Genomic DNA, 20,349 nt, shown 5'->3' with positions numbered 1-20,349 from the left:
GGAGCTCGCGGCAGCAGCAGCCTTCTCCCAACGCTAACCTCTTCATTTTCAGCCCTCGCGGAGGCGGAGTCCCATCGGCCGCGGTTGAAGCTCTTCATTTTCCTCCGAGTCGCGCTGCAGTCTTCTTTTCTTTGGGCGGATGCCGAGCACACTAGCGTGGCCTCTTCTTGCCGCGCACGCACCCGATACTCTCCACTTCCTCTTCCGGGACGCGGGGGGGGGGGGGGGGGGCGGGAAGAAGAGAGCACGCCGGTGCCGCTGACTCCAGCTGTCCTGCCGCGTTCCGCCCGGGCTGACAGCATTTTAAGCCCGGGCGGAGGAGGACCGGGGAGCAGCTGGGTCAGCGGGAAAGTGTGGCAACAGTTGTCTGCGAGCCAGATGCAGCCCTCAAAAGAGCCATATCTGGCTCGCGAGCCATGGGTTCCCGACCCCTGGCCTACAGTGTTAATAAATTGTGCTTTCGTGATCTGCTTGCTACTTGTTTGCCCTTTATTACCTCTTCCTTTACCTCTATTCCCAAGGTTGTGAAGAATGGGTTCTTTGCAAAGCTGCAGCTGTCTTCGTTATTTGTCCTAAGCCTGCTTGATTTCTGTCAGTCTTGGTTTCCTCCACCTCTGCTTTTAGGTTATTCCAGTATCAGTTTGAAGAGCATAAGTAGACTCTGACTGTTATTTTCAAGCTCCAGACTTAACTTTTGAAGCAACAGCACCAGGTTAAAGATTTTGTTCTCCACAGGAGAGTCACTCTTTTTATACCCAGTTTCCTCAGAGATTTGATTGTGTTTTTGTAATTGACTGTTGTACTTTATTATCTTTGTTATGCTGTTTACTCAACATTGCACTGTTTTCCAGCTTACTGTATGGTTATATATCTTATTTCATTTTGTATTGTGATATAAAATGTGCATTTTACCTCTCTTTGGATTTCTGAAAAACCTGCACTTCTTTACTGAGAAGGTGGCAAATACCTGGATGGAAGAGCTGAACCTCTGGTGGATCTCAGGGAGTTCTGGCCAGCCAGAAGTCTGGTGCCTTGTCTCTTAGCCACCGCAGGGTAATTTAATACAAGAGAGGAGATTGTGGATTAAAGCTGGTGGCAGAGTCAGGTGCCGGCCCTGAGTAATCAGATAGGGCCAGAGAATAGAAAAGGTGTTTCTAAGAACAAGGAACCTGTTCCCAGCAACTTGAGGGCTAATGATCCTTACTTTCAGGATCAGGAGGAGAAGCCCGTTAACATCTGAGAGAGGAAGGATTGGGGACATGGAAACTGTGAGCACTGTGGTTTTATTCTTATCTGCGGGCAGTAAAAGAACTGTGAGTTACCAATTACCAAATTATTATGCTCTCAAGTTTCATCTTAATCTCCCTGCCTCCAACTTCATGTCTTGATCTTTTGTCCTTGAAATTCATTTTCTCTGGAAAATTTCACCTTCTGAAAAGTTATTTCTAAGGGGTCATGATAGGAAGTTGGGGAGAGAAAGATCCAAAGGAAATGTGAGAAAATACTTTGTTGCCTGTTTGCTGGCTTCCATATTAAAGTGTCTGTGAACATCTCAAAAAAAGGAAAGTGTGTTTTAGCTGCAGATCACAGCTGGAGTAAATTAGTTTTCTGATAGATTTTATTGGTGTTTCTGTGCTTCCCTGCTCAAGACTATTCCTGACGCTAGGTGTTTTAGTGAAAACACTGCAGGAAGAATGCAGAGAGAGCTGCCAGAAAGGTCGTTAGGTCTTCATGTGTCTGTGTCCCATTCTCCTTTCCCCCTCCTTTGATACACCTTTGGCAAAGCACTTCAGCCTCTCAGATCCTTTCTCTGAAGTTATACTGAGTTGGCTTCCATGCAAGGCACATGTCAGCTTCTTAAATTGAAATCTGACTTGGTGAAATGTACATTATGGCTTGGCAGCACTAAAAGATAGTACTGTGCACTTAGATGAGAAACTAGCTCTTTAATGGAAAGATTACAGTCTCTGCCTGTAGCCCCCCCCCCCCCCCCCAAGTCCTGCAGAGCATAGCAAGGGTGTGCTCTCAGCTCTCACTTAGTCCATAGAAGCAAGAATATATTATTAAAATATGGAAGGCACCTTGAGCATGTATTGGAAAGACGGGATAGAAATGTAAGTAAATAATGATAAAAAAAAAAAAGGCAGCTTTCTGCATCTAAGGTCTCCTCTAGGCTCGGATTGTCCATTCATGTGCACCTTGTGTTGGGCATTATATGATGGATGGTCATGTGTGACAGATTACTGCTCCATCTCAATTATTTGTGACCCAAAAAACAATAAACACTTCCACTAACAGAGTGTAGCGAGAGGATATCTTTTCTTTTTTTTTGTTTGTTTGTAATTTTTTATTTATTCACAATATCCAACATGGTACATATGAATGTGAACACTGTTCATAATACTGTTTATAACTGTATAAAGATCTACTTTAATATATTGGTTCAATCACATAACAGGTGTTACATATACACATTTGTAGACCAGTAAACTTTATATTGAATAAAATACATCAAATGGTACCAAATCTCTGAGTCTCCGTCTTGTTACTTTTCATATTATCCCAATTGGCGCTATCCCTCTCCCCTCCCATTGCTCCTGCGATGAATCCACTGATTGAGCTACTAAGTGTTCTTTTTCCAAGTGCAGTAGGGTTCCCATATTGCATGAAACTTGTGTACTCTATCATTCCTAATAGCGGTAAGATACCCCATTGTGTATGTTCTGTCTACTCGGGGTAAGATATTCATTAGAGTGGGTGTATCCACATTTTTCCACATATGTGCTATTTTGCATCGTGCTGCAATCATAAAGTGCTAGGTATCTCTGTCTTTCCCCAGGGATCTCCTCCATCAAGCTTGATGGAGGATCTCCTCCATCAAGGTCCAATACTGTTTCCCAAGTTTTCACCACTTTAGGGCAAGTCCACCACATGTGGAAAAACGTGCCTTTCTCCCCACATTGCTGCCTGTATAACAATTTATATCCGTTCTCTTTAATATTTGCTGATACTGAGCTCAGACCCATTAACATATGACACTTATCCCATTCAGTATTGGATAGCTCGCCCCCAAGATCCGCCTCCCATCTCATCTGATAGGACAGCTTGACCTTGGTGCTAATCATATATAAATGTGAAATTGGGTGTCTGAGGGGTCCAGTCTGTTCACAAAATGTTCCAAATAGTGTTTTGCCTTTGTGTAAATCCCCTGAAGCCCCCTCTGATTGAAAGTAATGTGCTAGTTGCAAATACGTGTACCTATCCATCTGTGTTAGACTGTAAGTTTTCTGAAGGTCTATGAAGGGGATAAATTCTGAACCGGAATAAAATTGTCCTATCCGAAGAAGGCCCATCTTTCTCCACCGGCTGGTAAATGCCCTATCCATCCCTTGTGGGAAATTCGGGTTGAAAAGATGAAGAGTGGTATGTCACCTTATCACCTACCAGGCGTGACCGCCACTTAGACCAGACCCTGAGCACTGATTGTGAAAAGAGAGTTTACAATTATCTTTCCCACCATTCTTATTCCAGACCCTAAATTCCAACGGTGGATCATCAGCCACTGCCTGTTCTATAGCTATCCAGGGTTTTAAATCTCTCTTCCCGTGCCAACTAATAACCACTCCCAGGATGATAGCAGTGTAGTGCCATATTAAATTTTGTATATTACTCCCCCTCTAGTATTGTCCCTGTAAAGTACCTGGCAAGAAACCCTTGGAGGTTTTCTCTTCCAAATGAAGCAGAAAATTTTCCTTTGCCATACGCGCATTGCCCCCTCAGGCACCTCTACTGGCAGGGTTTGAAACACATAGCAGAAGCGAGGTAAGACGTTCATTTTAACTACCGCCACTCTACCGAACCATGAGATATCTGACCTGTCCCACCTATCCATATCTTGTATTTGTGACACCAGTGGATCATAGTTTAAGAAATATAGCCTATCAAAATTTGACCCAATTTTTACTCCCAGATATTTTATATAATTCTTGGCCAATCGGAATGACAAGGACCCACCCACCACGGTGTACTGAGCTTCCGGCAAGGATACATTCAATATCTCAAATTTATCTGCATTAATTTTAAACCCAGATAGTCTCCCAAAATTAGATAGTTCCTCCAGGAGGACCTTTACCATTTCGGACCCAGAAGTTTCATTAAATAGCAGATCATCCGCAAAAAGCGACATCTTATAATTATCGTTTCCCACCGGGATTCCCTGAATCCGTGCATGTTCCCTTACTTTTGCCGCAAATGGCTCCAGTGAGAGGGCAAACAGGAAGGGTGAAGGTGGGCAACCCTGTTTCGTGCCCCATTTGACATCACAGGGGTCTGAGTAAGCCCCGTTAATTTTTATTCTGGCTTGCGGGTTTCCATAAAGTTTCTGCACCCAAGTAACAAATTTGTCACCCAGCCCCATAACCTCTAAAACTTGAAATAGATAAGGCCAATGGACGCGGTCAAAGGCCTTTTCGGCATCCTCCCCTAGCAGGACTGCCGGAATGCGCTTGAGCTGTGCCCACCACATCGGTTCTACCATCCTCCTAACATTATCTGAAGCTAATCTCCCGGGGATGAACCCTGATTGATCATTCGCTACCAACAAAGGGGCCACCCTCCCCAGATGTACTGCCAGTGCCTGGGCTAAGCTTTTGAGGTCGATATCAAAGAGATCGGCCTATAAGAGCCACATAGCGTATGATCTCTCCTAGGTTTTGCCAACACTGTGATAGCAGCCGTGTTAGCAGCTGGGGATAATGTACCCTCTGATCTCAAGGTATTATACATATTCACTAGGGGTTTTATCAACGGGTACACTGCAAAGCACTTTATAGTACTTTGCAGTGTACCCGTCGAGCCCCAATGCTTTCCCTGTTTTGAGTTCTTTGGTAATGTGGAAAATTTCTCCCTCCCATCAATTCCGCATTAAGCATTTCCCTGTGCTCCGGTAATTCCAGTGTGTCCACGTCTCTCAAGTATTGGGCAATCTCCTGTGGGGTACTCTGGGTTTCTGAATTATATAATGTCCTATAGAAATGTGTAAATCTCTGCCCTATTTCCGCCTGCAAATAGACATATTGACCCTGAGAGTCCTTTATTTTAGTGATCTGCGTTTGGGAATTCCTCTCCAATTGGCGCCCCACCTTATTGCTGAATTCAAAATGTTGTTGTTTTAACCTCTCTAACTGGTGTGCTACTTTATCGATCTCTAAGGTGTTGAGTTCCCGTCTCGCTTCCTTCAGACGGTGACGAGTATTCCCATTCGGCGTGCGTTTATGCCGCAATTCTAGTCTATTTATACTCTCCAGTAGGGAAAGGCTTTCTTTTTCCCTCTCTTTTTGTAATTGTGCTTCTCTAGCAATGCATAATCCCCGCACTTAAGCCTTAAGGCTGCCCCACACGATACCGGGAGATACATCCCTATTGTCATTAAGACTTATATAAGCTTTGATTTCGTCTTTCAAATGAGCCACAAAAGTCTTATTCTCCAATATGCTATCATTTAATCTCCAGAATGTGGTGCCCGCCTGACTCCCCCCAGTTGCGACCGAAATCCAAAACGGCATGTGGTTGGATCACATAATGTTTCCCAGTTCAGTTGTGTGGACCAAGCCCACTAGCTCCTTATCTATCAAAAAATAATCTAATCTAGAGTACGACAGGTGTGGATGTGAGAAGAACGTATAATTACGGGCCGTGGGATTGCGCAGCCTCCAGATATCAATGAGCCTCCTGTCTGCTAACAGGTGCTTAAGGGCCTGGCTGTGCACTGTACCCCCCTCCTCCTCCCATATGTGAATTATCCAGATAAAGATACCGGGTGAGATTAAAGTCCCCCATCCCCTCCCCCCACTATAAGATGGCCTTCCGACCATTCACTAATGATATTGGAAACCTTAGTCAAGAATGATGCCTGATCTATATTAGGCGCATAGATATTAAGGAGAGTATATACTTTATTATTAATCTTAACTTTCAAGAGAATATACCTTCCTTCCACATCCCTCACCACCGTGATAACAACATCCACTACCACAGTCTTGGAGAACAAAATCCCCACCCCACAATACTTATTATGCACTGTTGCCGCTGCATGAAAGGCTTGTTGAGTACCCCTTATATGTCAATAACCGTTCATAATGCTTCATGAGGTGTGTTTCTTGGCAGAATATAATGTCGGCCTTCATTGCTGTCGTATCCCGCATAAACACCTGCCTTTTGGTGGGTGTATTCAGACCTTTCACATTAATAGATATAATTTTTATGGTCCCCATGAGATTATCTCAACACTCCCTTCTCCTCCGCACTTCCCCGAGTATCAGGAACCAGTATTGCCCCCACTGTTCCACAACATTGTCTCTCCGCACTCCCTTTGTAAAGCAGTGTAGAGAAGCAACCTCCTAGCTCGCCTCCCCTCCTGTCCCCCCCTCCCCCCCTCCCCGTCCAACCCATAGCCCTGCCCCATTCTGATCCACAATCCCCCATGTGGAAACCCTCCTTGAGATTTATGACATGACCGCTACCCAAAATGGCTCCGCCACCCCCCTCCCCAGCCCCTGACTTTAAGAAAAATATAACAGATATAATGAAAAACTGGGGAAAATGGATCTCCTCCCCCCCCCCCCATCAACAATTTATGTAACAAATGCTTAACTGCATATTTCAACTGAGTGCACCTCTGATTCTGAGAATAGTCTTAATCTAGACCAGACTGCTCACTCCAAGTTACAGTTATGATCCACTGGCTTCCCCGTAGGCTGTCCTATCCAGGCTCTTGTAGAGATGTTGGCCCTCCCGATTGCCTGTGCAAACTCCGATCGCCTTTATCCACTCTTCTCCATCTAGGCCGGTCCTCCTTCTGAATACCGCTTGCAGGAACTGGGTTCCTAGTCCCCGAGGATCCCTCAGAAATCAGTCCTGCCGCTTGTAAAATATCCTCAGCTTCTGAGACCTTTTGCACCTTCGAAGCTACACCACTGATCATGAAATTAAGTCCAAAAGGAAATAGCCATCGATAGCGGATGTTTTGGTTTCGCAGGAGGAGGATAATGTCGCGGAATTCCTTCCTTTTTTTGATAGTGGAGATTGCCAGGACCTGGAATACCTCGATCTTGTGATCTCTCCAAGTTATAGATCCAGCTTTTCTAGCAGTTTGGGCCACTTTCTCTTTAACTGGGAAACTGTGAAAGCAGGCTACTATATCTCTAGCCAGGTTGCTGCGTGTGTTTCCCAAAACTGTGAGCTCTTTCTAGAACCACCTCCTGGGGGTTCTCCTCACTGCCATTTGGGTCTAAAAGCTGAGTGCAAATGTCCTGCACCACTTTAAAACAGTCACGAAATTCTTCAGCTTCAGGCACACCCCTGAATCATAAATGTACTCAACAGGTTCTGTTTTCTATGTCCTCTACATGCATATTCAGCTCCTCCTGCACCTCATGCAGTTTTTCCTGCTCCTCTCTGAACCTACTGACGTCTAGGCCCATCTCTGCGTCTTCAACTCGTCTCCCAAGTTCCCTGATGTCACTTTTCATATCCTCCAAAATTTCACCGATCTCCCGTCTAAATCGGGCCATATCTTCCCGCAGCTCCTGGAACCATGTTTTAAATTCCATTCTGGTGGGTATATATGTGCCCTCCGTATCTTCTGCAAGTCCCGGGTCTCCCTCATTCTCCTGCACGGGCACCATTTTGTCGCCGGGCCCAAGCACCGCTGCCGCCGAAGCAAACGAGAATCGGTTCAAATCTGGCTTTTTATTTTTTTTAGGAGGAGTCATTGCAGATGAATTAGTGCTCCTATGTGCGCGAACCTGGCTATTTTTCGTCGCCCTGACCGCTGATGGAGGGGAATCGCTGGAGAAGGGGGCGTGAGCTAAGGTTTTATGCGGCCATCTTAGCTGGTGACTTCACCGCTCTCCAGAGGATATCTTTTCTAATATTGCCATGTACCTCTCAATCTAACAGTTCAACAATCACAAAAATAGTGCAAATGGTGACCTTCATACCAGGCATCATTGAATGTATCCTCTCATCACTTATAATTCACAATGACTGTCCTTTTTAAAAAAATTTGTTTGCACTTACAAGGAAAAAATTGCGCTGGCAAGGAAACAACGCACATGGCAGTGGGAAGGGACTGAGATTTCAGTGTTTGCTGATTTATCCGCCACTTCGCTTAAGAAACGCCTCGACTTCAAAGCGATCACCAGTGCTCTGAGTGCGGACAATATCTGATATAAGAACATGCCATGCTGGGTCAGACCAAGGGTCCATCAAGCCCAGCATCCTGTTTCCAACAGTGGCCAATCCAGGCCATAAGAACCTGGCAAGCACCCAAAAGCTGTCTATTCCATGTTACTATTGCTAGTAATAGCAGTGGCTATTTTCTAAGTGAACTTAATTAATAGCAGGTAATGGACTTCTCCATGAACTTATTCAATCCTTTTTTAAACACAGTTATACTAACTGCACTAACCACATCCTCTGGCAACAAATTCCAGAGTTTAATTGTGCGTTGAGTGAAGAAGAACTTTCTCAGATTAGTTTTAAATGTGCTACATACTAACTTCATGGAGAGCCTCCTAGTCTTTCTATTATCTGAAAGAGTAAATAACCGATTCACATTTATCCATTTTAGACCTCTCTTGATTTTAAACACCTCTATCATATCCCCCCCTCAGCCGTCTCTTCTCCAAGCTGAAAAGTCCTAACCTCTTTAGCCTTTCCTCATAGGGGAGCTATTCCATTCCCCTTATCATTTTGGTCGCCCTTCTCTGTACCTTCTCCATCGCAATTATATCTTTTTTGAGATGCGGCGACCAGAATTGTACACAGTATTCAAGGTGCGGTCTCACCATGGAGCGATACAGAGGCATTATGACATTTTCTGTTTTATTCACCATTCCCTTCCTAATAATTCCCAACATGCTGTTTGCTTTTTTGACTGCCGCAGCACACTGAACCGATGATTTCAATGTGTTATCCACTATGACACCTAGATCTCTTTCTTGGGTGGTAGCATCTAATATGGAACCTAAAATTGTGTATCTATAGCAAGGGTTATTTTTCCCTATATGCATCACCTTGCACTTATCCACATTAAAATTCATCTGCCATTTCGATGCCCAATTTTCCAGTCTCACAAGGTCTTCCTGGCTATTCCCCTTTGTGCTGTGGTTCATGTTGAAGGGGGTCACACACAGAGTGCTCACAGTGGAGGAAATGGCTGGTATATTGCAATCAACGGGCATATCTGTGACTATTAACTCAAACCTTGGGAAAACCATCCTCTCCTGCGCGTGAAAATCAAACGCGATGGCAGAGAGTCACAAAGGGAGGACGAAGACTTCAAAGAACACAGGAAGGTACAGGTCAAGGATGCAGCTCCTACTGGAAGGACCTGGGACTGCTTAGAAGTGCAGCACAACTGCAGGAAAGAAGATGGCGAGAGTTCTTTGCATCAGCTCATCTGTTCTGATGGACTAGGTCTACAGAAGGTCTCACAGTTTGCTAGTTTCACGGTTGAAATCTATGGATTAATGAGAAGAGAGGCCCAAGGATGGGGAGAACCTGCCCTGCTCGCATGGGAAATTTCTCCCAAGAGTACAGGGAACCTATGGAGTTTTCCCAGGGAAAGGGGGGGGACTAATGGGGAAGTTCGATCTCGGGAGGTTGGTGGGAAGGGGGAAGAGCATATCTAAAGGAATGGGATGAGGGGTGGAAAGTGACTGGGATATGGTCATGTTGTTCCAGATTCACGAATGGGTATATTTGACAGATCAATCACATGGCTGACTTCAAACTTATCTCCCTTAATGTGAAAGGCCTCAACTCTCCACACAAGCGGAGTTTTTTTTTTTCTTTTAACATATTTATTTCTTAATTTTCAAGTATAAACAGATCAACAATAAACTATCCATGTGTAAAAACATACAGATACACCCATGGGAGGACGGGCAGTACTGGGAGCAGTGAAATAAGGTACCAGGCAGCAGTCCAGCATAAAAAGTAAGATAAACACAAGGATATTTATTTATTTTATTTATTTATAGTTTTTTATATACCGCGGCACGTAATGCACATCACCTCGGTTTACAGTAAACAGTAATTCAGCCAAAGGCTTTACAATGAATATAGAAGGAACAAGCAAGGTGCTAAATTAACAGAATATTAATGGATATGATGGATTACATTAGAATCAGCTGATTCCCGTGCTGCCCCCCACCCCTACCCTCCCCATTTACACCATTCAGAGTGGTCGCTGGTATAGCATTAATCCTATTCTCAGTACCAGGAGACATAAAAGGAGTTATTCTGATCCTATGCATGTAGATCAGTCACTAGCAGTTCGAGACAATGAGATCCACAGTGATGTGAGATGTCTTGTGACTGGGCTGTGATACCCAGAGCCATAGAGAAGGCCAGTTTTCCTGTTAGTGGATATATAACTCTCAACTGTTACTCGGTGTGGAGCCCGGTCCCAAGGGCTTGACCAGTGCTTGAGAGATGAGAGAGTCCAGTTGTTAGGCTGTGATATCCAGAATTTTGCTTCGGGCCTGGGGATTTAGGGATAGTAAGTATGGATTCCAAGTTTCCAAAAACTGATCATATCATTTTGCGGATGGTGATGTTTTCGCCGATAACTGTTCAAAAACCACTGATCTATGTAATTTCAATCTCCATTGTAATAAGCTCGGAGGTTCACTATCAAGCCACCGTGCCAGAATTGTTTGTTTGGCTAACAAAAGAGCTTTATAAAGAAAACTGCGGTGCGCCTGATGGTGAAGTCCCGGAATAGATTCTCGAATTAAGATTCACAAGGCATTACATAACATCTCCCCACTCAACTTAACTTTCCAGCTTCAACTACACTCTTCTAACAAACCAACCAGAAAGGGCATACCAGAATAGAATGATCACCCAACCTGCAAAATCTACCCTTAGGAAACGCGCTCTTTCCACAGCAGGCCCGTCTCTCTGGAACTCACTACCACCGGACCTCCGCCTTGAACCATGCCATACTACTTTCAAAGTGAAACTCAAGACTTGGCTTTTCCATCAAGCTTTCCCAGAGAGCTAAAAGCAAGAAAAACAAACTTCCAGCCTTGTCTCACAGCATTATTGTAATGTTCATATTGCTTCAGTTATATGTTTCAAGTTGTTTTCAAGTTGTTTTCTAAGTTGATCTTAGTTGTTTCATAATAGATTTTTTGACTATTATCCATTCATTATATTCGATATGTTCCATGTAAACCGCATCCCCGGCGATAGTTCTTTCTGTTAAATGTGAACCGGAGTGATATGTATTGTATACAGGAACTTCCGGTATATAAAAACCAAAAATAAATAAATAAATAAATAAAGTGCAGTAAACACAGCTTCGGGTCTATGGGTAAGTCCAGTGCAATAAGTCGACCAAGATAGTCCAAAATTTTAACCCAAAACTGTTGAATGGCTGCACAGTCCCAGAAGTTATGACGAAAAGTGGCAAGAGTGGCATTACATTTCAAACAGGATGCTGAACCTGCTAGCTTCCATTTGCAGGCTACATCCGGGGTGATGTAAGATCTGTGTAGTAACTTATATTGGGTTTCTCGAAGTTGTACATTTTCCACATATGTCGCTATAGCCTTGAAGCATCCCGTCAGACTGATGGTAGTGATGGAGCTAACCATATCTTGACACCACAGGCGAGCAAGTGTTATTAAGCGATCATATTTTTCCAATGGTAACAATGCTTTAACCAGAACAGCGCAGGAGACCCGCTGTTGTCGAGGCGCGAAGAATTTTTCCAGGCTAGTTTGATTGAGAACTGTTGTCTGGTGCCCCTCCCAGTTTTGTAGAAAGTGTCTTATTTGGAGATGGGCAAAAAAACTTCTTTGCGAAATCCCAAAATGTACCTGCAGGTCCGTGAAGGAACAGAGTTGAGTTCCAGAAGCATCTAGTAGTTGGGAGACATGGGTAAGGCCCGCTTCTTTCCAGTGAAGAAACGCCAGGTTTTCCCAGCTGGGGGAGAACATCGGAAGTCCCACAATCGGTGCAAAGGTCAAAGTCCGCCATGAAATACTTAATTGTGAGCAGAGGTGCTTCCACACATTGCGACAGGCTACAAAATATGGAAAGTCTCGAATGTGGGTTGGTAGGGAAGACCTTGGGGCTATCAGGAGATTGCCCAAATCCAGTGGGATGCACCAGTCTTGGAGTATGTTTTTTGGGATGAGAGCATCCGTGGTACCCAACCAATCCCGGATATGGCACAGTAGATGGGCTACATTGTATCTGTGAACATTTGGACAGGTGAGTCCTCCTTCCGGAAGTGGGCGCATTAATGTCGTAAGGCCAATTCTTGCTTTTTTATTGCGCCACAAATATCTGCGAAGGGCAGTATGTAGTTCCGTGATATGTGATTTGGCTATCCAGACTGGTAGCATCTGCATAATGTACAACCATTTTGGCAGTTCAATTATTTTGAAAAGCTGTATGCGTCCAGATAAAGATAATGGTAGACTCTCCCAATCTTGCAGTTTCTTTTTTGTTTTAACAAGTAAAGGGAGGATGTTAACAGCATAAAGATTACTGACATCAATCGGAATGTGGATACCCAAGTACTTCATTGTCGAGGTAACCCAGTGCAGTGGAAATGTACTAGGCCAGTTCAACTGCATATGGCCAATAATGTCTATAGCCTCTGATTTGTCTTTATTAATTTTCACACCCGAAAAGATGCCAAATTGCGCTTGCAGGTCCAAAACTTTATTCAATGAAGTAATTGGGTCCACCACAAAGACAAGCACATCATCGGCAAAAGCCGCAATCTTAAACTGTGTTTGGCCAATCTTTAAACCTGTGATTTACTTACTGATATTGATGGCTCGTAACAGAGGGTCTAGTGATAGAATATATAAGAGGGGAGAGAGGGGGCATCCTTGTCTAACACCTCTACGTATCTCAAATGGAGCAGATAGTAAACCATTAGCTACAATTATTGATTGCGGATGTTGATATAATTGCATAATATTCTGTAGGATCGGCCCCTGGAACCCATATCTTTGTAAGACAGAGAATAAATAATCCCATGCTACTCTGTTGAAGGCTTTTTCCGCGTCAAAGCCGACCTCCAAGGCCGGAAGGTTGCGCGATTGGCAATGTGTCATAGCCACCCAAAGACTGAGAAGATGTCTACTAGCCTTCCTACCTTGGACAAATCCAATCTGATTGTTGGAGATTAAATGAGGTAGCATCCCACTCATTTTAGTGGCGAGAATTCTCGCATATAATTTTACATCATAATTTAACAGCGATATCGGCCGATAGAAGGCCGGGCTCAAAGGGTCTTTGCTGCTTTTTGGGAGAACTGTAATATACACCTTGGTAGCAGCTTTGGTAAAGCCTTCCTCAGAGACAGCCGAAAAATATAGCTGCAGAGTTTCCCCTACGTCATTCCTTAAGAGTTTATAATAATCTGCATTTAATCTATCGGGGTCTGGCGCCTTGTGAGATTAACTGGAGCCGATACGCTCCCAGATTCCTTTGAGGGTATTTGGGGCATTCAGTATATTTAATTGCTCTGTAGTAAGCGTAGGTAAGGCAAGATTCCTAAAGAATTGGTGTTCAGACGTTACTGCTTGGGGATGAGTTTCTGCGGCGTACAGGTGTTCATAGAATTGCCGGAACAACTCACAGATTTGGGGGCCTGAAGTTTGTCGAGTTCCATGAGCATGTTGGAGCACGGCTATAAACGCTGTGCTCTGGTGTGTTCGAACCTGATTAGCTAGGAGTTTACCCATTTTATTGCCATATCTATATAGTTTATGGGAATAGTATAATATATCTTGTTGGGTACGCCTATGAATATAGCAGTTTAGGGTATACAGTAGATCACGATAAATCTGTTTATTTTGGCTAGTGGGTTGAGCTATTAGCCTTCGCTTGGCTTTTTGGACATCAAGTCCTAATCTATAAGCTGTTTGCTGGCCAATTTATTTTGTCTGATGACATAGGTTATGATGTCCTTCGTAACGTTGCCTTACTTGCCTCCCAGAAGAGGGCCTGGTCACCCCTGTGTTCGGAATTGTGAAGGGTGTATTCCTTCCATTTGTCTTGAAGATAGGCCTGAAAACCTTTGTCTTCAGAAAGGTGTGCGGGGAAACGCCATCTAGGTTGGGTTTGTCTGGGGGTCTCCCAAGCCGGCTTCCACCCAGATCATAGCATGATCGGAACATTCTTCAGGCCCTATGTCCGCTGTCCTGATTTTATTGAAACACTGAGGGGATACCAGAATATAGTCTATACGGGACATCGAAAGGTGTGCTCGAGCAACATGAGTGTAATCCTTTGTTTCAGGATGTAGAACCCACCAGGGGTCCACCACCTGTAATTGATGACAGAGATAAGGTAGGCCTCTGTTGGCCCTGACCCTTGTATGTGGCCCGGGATTGGACCTATCTAGGCTCGGATCTAACACTTGATTGAAATCACCCTCCAGTAATAGTAAGCCCTTTCTATTCAGCGTGATAAGCTGTACCAGTTTGGTGAAAAAATTGTGCTGGTATTGATTGGGAGCATAAACACTACAGAGAATGACCTCTGTGCCAAATAGCTTCCCCGACACAAGAACAAACCGTCCCTCGGCGTCGGAGACTAAATGTGTCTCCTCAAAGACAGTGTTTTTCCCAATCAAGACTGCTACACCTGCCTTCTTATTTAAGGCTGGGGAGTAGTAAACCCTGTCCGCCCAATCCCTGGTCAGTTTTTGACTTTCAGCCGCAGATAAGTGCGTTTCCTGCAAAAATGCGATTCTTGCTTTATGGCATCGCAATGCCTGCAAAACTTTAGCCCTTTTTACCGGAGACCCCAGCCCTGCCACATTCCAGGATATGCATCTAAGTTTCTCAGCATGTTCCTTATATGGATGTCTTATAAGGAGATAGTGATCTGCTCCTAATTGTACCCATTGGTTGCAGCCCTCCCAGCCTAGGGGTGCACCCTTGCCATCCCACATAGTGACCTTCAAGGTAGATATGCAATTAGAAAACGTCAGAACATACATATAAAACATAAGAAAATGTCTCCATAGATAAACAACAGCGACCCTCAGACTCCCACTCCCACCCTGAACCCTGTTTCCCCAACAAAATCTTCTACTTCCACTGAATTCCTCTATATAATAGAGGTATGAGACCACCTGTATGTCCACGGACCGGCTCCCCCACCAGTCCAATAACTGGTAATACTGCAAAAAAAAATTAAACATTACATCAAATGTGTGCCAACAGTCCAATCACTAGGAATGGCAATAAGAAAATCCTTGTAACAGGTTGAGGGAAAGGAAATAACTCCACCTTTCCTAAAATCTTGAATGAAACTCCCAAGGTTTCAAAAGGAAATCATCTTGAATCCAGTGTGCCAGTTATGAACTGTTTCGCCTCACCCAGAGTCAAAACTCCACCAGGCTCCCTGGTGTTCCAACCAGAGCCGAGTTGGATATTGAAGGGTGAATTTCATTTTTCTATTGAAAAGATCAGCACATATAGGAGAAAATTCCCTTCGTTTGGCAGATACTGCTGCTGAGTAATCTTGGAATATTATTATTTTACTGCCCTCATAGGCTAGCCTATTACAGCGCTTGTATGCTTGAAGGATTTCTGTTTTGTGGCAGAAATTCAGAAATCGGGCTATCACGACCCTGGGCTTTGTAGCCTCCGGTTTTTTGATCCCCCATCTGTGCGCCCTTTCAACTATGACTCTGCCCACCAGTTCCACTAAACCCAGCTCTTGCAGGATCCATGTTTCCAGGATCTTGGCCAGCTCCCTATCAGGTACAGATTCTGGTAGCCCCACAAACCTTATGTTGTTCCGTCGGGAGCGGTTTTCTAAGTCCTCGACTTTAGTTTCCAGGGTGCTTTTGTAAGAGAGTTTGTGTTTCATTTTCCACGTCCGCGATTATCTGTTGTGTGTCTGCCACCTGATTTTTAGTTTCCTGTAGTGTTGCATTCCCAGCCGTGATTTTGTTAGCCAGCTCCAAAAAACGAGGTTCCCGGGCCAACACCACTGCTTGGGTGACTTCCCCAACTAAGTCTGGCTTTTCAATAGAGGAACCGGGGCTTGGCGGGCCGGCGGCCATTTTGTTTTCGAGTTGCCTGCTGGAGATTTTTTCTTTTCTTTGTGGCTTGGCTGCCATCCTGACTTCTCTGCTGGGGAAGAAAAAGTCTATTGTTGTTTGCAGAGTCCCCGAATCAGCTGGAGCTGCCACGATTCAAAGTTCAAGTGTGGAAAATCAGCGATTTTCGGCAGGGGAGCCGGGAGCGCAGTCAGGCTGCAGCCTTACCCGCTCATCAGGTCATGAGGAGACTTCTTTTTAAAGAACTCGATAGGCTGCAAGCAGACGCAGTATTCTTGCAAGAAGAAAACCACCTCAGGAAGCGGTATGAAAATTTGATACGATCTGACAAATATCCTCATCAATTTTGGGCGGCTGCACTGGTGTCTGCCAAATATGCAGGGGTGGGAATCTTGTTACACAAAGATTTTCATTTTGAATTGATGCAAATGGTTGCAGATGATAATAGGCGCTATATCTGGGTCACAATAAAAATGGGAGATGAACAGTTGACACTACTCAACATATACGGTCCCACGACCCACATAGGATTTTTATAAAGCTATAAGCTCAATGTCTTTAGCCAGGTCAGCTGGAAATATAGTGGGGGGAGGGGATTTTAATCTCACTCTGAACCCATCTATAGACACTTCTGTTGGGCATAGCGCTGACCCCCAAGAGCACTAGAGTGGCTCTAAGGACCTTCCTAGAGCAGGAAGTGCTAGTTGATATTTGGAGGGCTCGCTTCCGTAAGTCGAGAAACTATATCTTTTTTTCTACTCCACGCAACAGTCACTCTAGGATAGACATGTTCATGATTAGTAAAAACCTAATTAATATAGTGAGCGCTACAGAAATTGAACCCATAATATGGTCGGATCATGCCCCTATTTGGTTTACCTTGCATTTTAAAGATTACGATCAGGGCCAAATATTTTGGAGGCTCAATGATTCACTATTAAGTGATAAAACCTTCATGAATCAAGTGCATAAAGAGATTAGCGAATTCTTGAAGTGGAATGATGTGGGAGGCATGCAACCTGGGGTGTTATGGGAATGTCTCAAGGTGATTCTGAGAGGAACATTTATAGCTAGAGCATCCTTTCTCAAGAAGAAACGAGAGGGGGAAAGAGAAAAATTAATGGGCCTACTTAAACAATTAGAACTACAACATAAATCTGGGAATAAATCCTCACAGCTTAAGCTCCAGTTACAAGAAGTATGTAACCAAATAACCGCCATAGATGCTGCAGTCATTGCCCACCAAATGGAGCTGGCACGACATAGATATTTTGATGGAGGTAATAAGGCGGGGAATTTACTAGCTTGCACCTTAAAGAAAAGGCAAGCACAGAATATAATAGTGAAAACTGGAAGTCAGGATGGGGGACTCCTCACAGACAATAAAGCGATAAGACAGTGATTCCATCAATTTTATTCTACTCTGTATAGCTCTGACCCGCAAATAAGGCCACAGAATGTAGCAGCTTATTTGCAAGGAACACCCCTCCCGGGATTGACAGCGTCACAAAGACAGTTTTTAGACAAAAAAAATCACTGAGGGGGAAATAGTGGTTGCTATAAAGTCTCTTAAAGTTGGCAAATCACCTGGCATTTATGGTTATACATTGCAATTTTATAAGACCTTTGCTCCTCTCTTCACCCCGTTATTAGGGTGGTTCTTCAATTCTTTACGAGAGGGGAATCTACTTTCTCCGCAGGCGAATACCGTTGGAATTACCATTTTGGTGAAACCAGGCAGAGACCCGACCTTATGTGGGTCTTACAGACCTATTTCCCTAATAAACATCGATATTAAACTACTCGCAAAAATATTAGCAACTCGATTGAATTGTTTTATAGCACAGCTTGTTCATCCAGATCAAGCAGGCTTCATCCCTGGTTGTATGGCTGGTTGTATGGCTGCCATCCCTGGTTGTATGGCAGCCAATAATGTTCATAAAATATTATCTGGTATGTCAAGAAGCATGCCATTCTAGCCCTAGCCCTTTCAATGGATGCTGAAAAAGCTTTTGACATGGTGTATTGGCCCTATCTGTTTCAGACCCTGGAAGGCATGGGATTTGGAGTGCATTTTCTACAATGGTTAAGCCAACTGTATGACTCCCCTAGGGCATGCATTAAGGTCAATGGAGGATATTCCCCAACATTCATCGTAGGGAGGGGTACGCGTCAGGGTTGCTCACTATCACCGCTACTATTTGCTTTATTTTTAGAACCGTTTGTCATTCGGGTTCGCCAGAATGAAGACATTAAGGGGATAACAGTGAGTCGCTATACCACGATACTGTTGCTGTTTGCCGACGATATACTACTTATGTTGGCAGACCCACCTGCTTTCCTTCAGGCCCTGACTAGGGAAATGGAGGTTTTTAGCAGTGGTTTGGGGTTTCATATAAACTGGGAGAAATCTGAAATTTTAAATATTAGTGTTAGCGCTGCAGGGGAGAGTTATATATGGGACGAGTTTCAGTTTAAATGGGCAAGGACTAATATAAAATATCTGGGAGTGCTTATTAGTGCATATCATGACATATTCCATAAATTATGACACACTTTGGCGTAAAATAAGCAAAGACCTTGAGGAATGGAGTCGATACCATATTTCATGGTGGGGGCGTATGGCTGCAATAAAGATGACAGTGTTACCTAAATTAATGTATCTATTTCAAACTTTACCGGTAAGGGTACCAACTAAGAAGATTGCGATCTGGCAGAAGAAGATCATGAGCTATATATGGGCAGGCAAATGACTGAGGGTGGCAAGAAGGATGTTATATTTAGCCAAAGATCAGGGAGGTTTAAGTGTTCCTGAACTAGAACGATATTATTTAGCAGCCCAACTCAAAAAGATAGTTGATTGGCATAGGCGGTATTCACCCAAACCATGGGTAATGTTAAGCCAGGAATTTATGGGACAAATACCAATTACTAGTTTAATCAGGCAGCCACAGAAAACATGGCTGGTAGTTCCCAAATTAATGTTACCACCATCTATTAACCACATTATTGATTTATGGTTTCAGAAAGGCACTCGCCTTACAGAGAATATTATCGCAGCACATACCTATACGCTAATAAAACATTTTCACCGGGTTATGAAAATGTAGCTTTTCAAATATGGCGATCTAAAGGAATTCAGACCTGGGGACAAGTTTGGGGTTTGACTGTGATTAAAACCTTTCAGAATCTCCAGTTAGAATTTGGGTTACCCACTATGGCATTATTCCCCTACTGTCAAGTACATCATTTTTCCTCTGCCTACCTGTTGGATGGGCACTTGCAGCAAGGGGAATCAGACTTTGAAAAATTGTGTTCCAAAGCTGATAGGGTCACCAAAATGGTATCCATTCTATATAAACTGCTGGGACAAGAGGTGTGACCTAAGGCAGCACATATCAAAGCTTGGGAAATCGATCTTAGGCAGACATTGACCCCACAGGAATGGAAGTTGATATATCGCTCATTGGGCAAAGGATTTATCACTGCCACCCTAATGGAAAATGCTTTCAAACTTCTATACTGATGGTATCTATATCCCACTAGATTAAATGATATGGCCAAGGCTCATAGCCCCTTATGTTGGAGGGATTGTGGGAAATTGGGAACATTTCTGCATATGTGGTGGGACTTGTCCGGTTATCAGTAAACTCTGGGTTACAATCATAGTTTGGCTTTCTAATATGGGGATGGGGCAAAGGCAACTGTTACCAAAACAAGCGTTATTAGGTCTGCCAGCTCCGGGCCTTACGGATAGTGTTAATATACTCATTAGATATGTTTGTATAGCTACCAGATGTGAGATAACGAAAAAATGGACTTCTCAAAACACACCAAGCATCAAAGAAATACAACAAAGGATTGAGTCAATATATTTATTAACACAAATTTCGGCTCATAAATACGATACAATTCATAAGTTTCAGAAAACTTGGCAGACATATGCAGATTGGACAACAAGGGTTCATACCAAAGGTACCTAAATATAGAGGCCTGGCCAACTGATTACATAGTTTTAGACAATATCCAAATCAAGAGTCAAGAGAATAGACAAATCTGGACAGGAAGATTTCCTGGGTCCCTTTTATACCCTTTCCGTAGGAGCAGGGAGGGTGAGTGGTGGTAGGGAAAAGTTGGAGGGGTGATTTATCAAAGTTGTGTGTCATTGCTGATGTTGAAACATATGCTATCAATACAGTTGAATTATTCTGGTTATTATTGTTTCCTCTGTTAAT

The 20,349-nt window shown here is 43.7% G+C and overlaps 1 protein-coding gene across 4 annotated transcripts in view; it reads left to right on the top strand.

Annotated features, from left to right (window-relative positions):
- The window catches only part of VIRMA (vir like m6A methyltransferase associated), a 254,816-nt gene that overhangs the window by 23,581 nt on the left and 210,886 nt on the right, over window positions 1-20,349 (top strand). The window lies entirely within an intron of this gene.

This window comes from Rhinatrema bivittatum, chromosome 2, assembly GCF_901001135.1.
Source record: "Rhinatrema bivittatum chromosome 2, aRhiBiv1.1, whole genome shotgun sequence".
Taxonomy (NCBI): domain Eukaryota; kingdom Metazoa; phylum Chordata; class Amphibia; order Gymnophiona; family Rhinatrematidae; genus Rhinatrema; species Rhinatrema bivittatum.
Note: the sequence above shows the minus strand (reverse complement) of the source record. Positions and strands in the feature narration are given on the sequence as shown.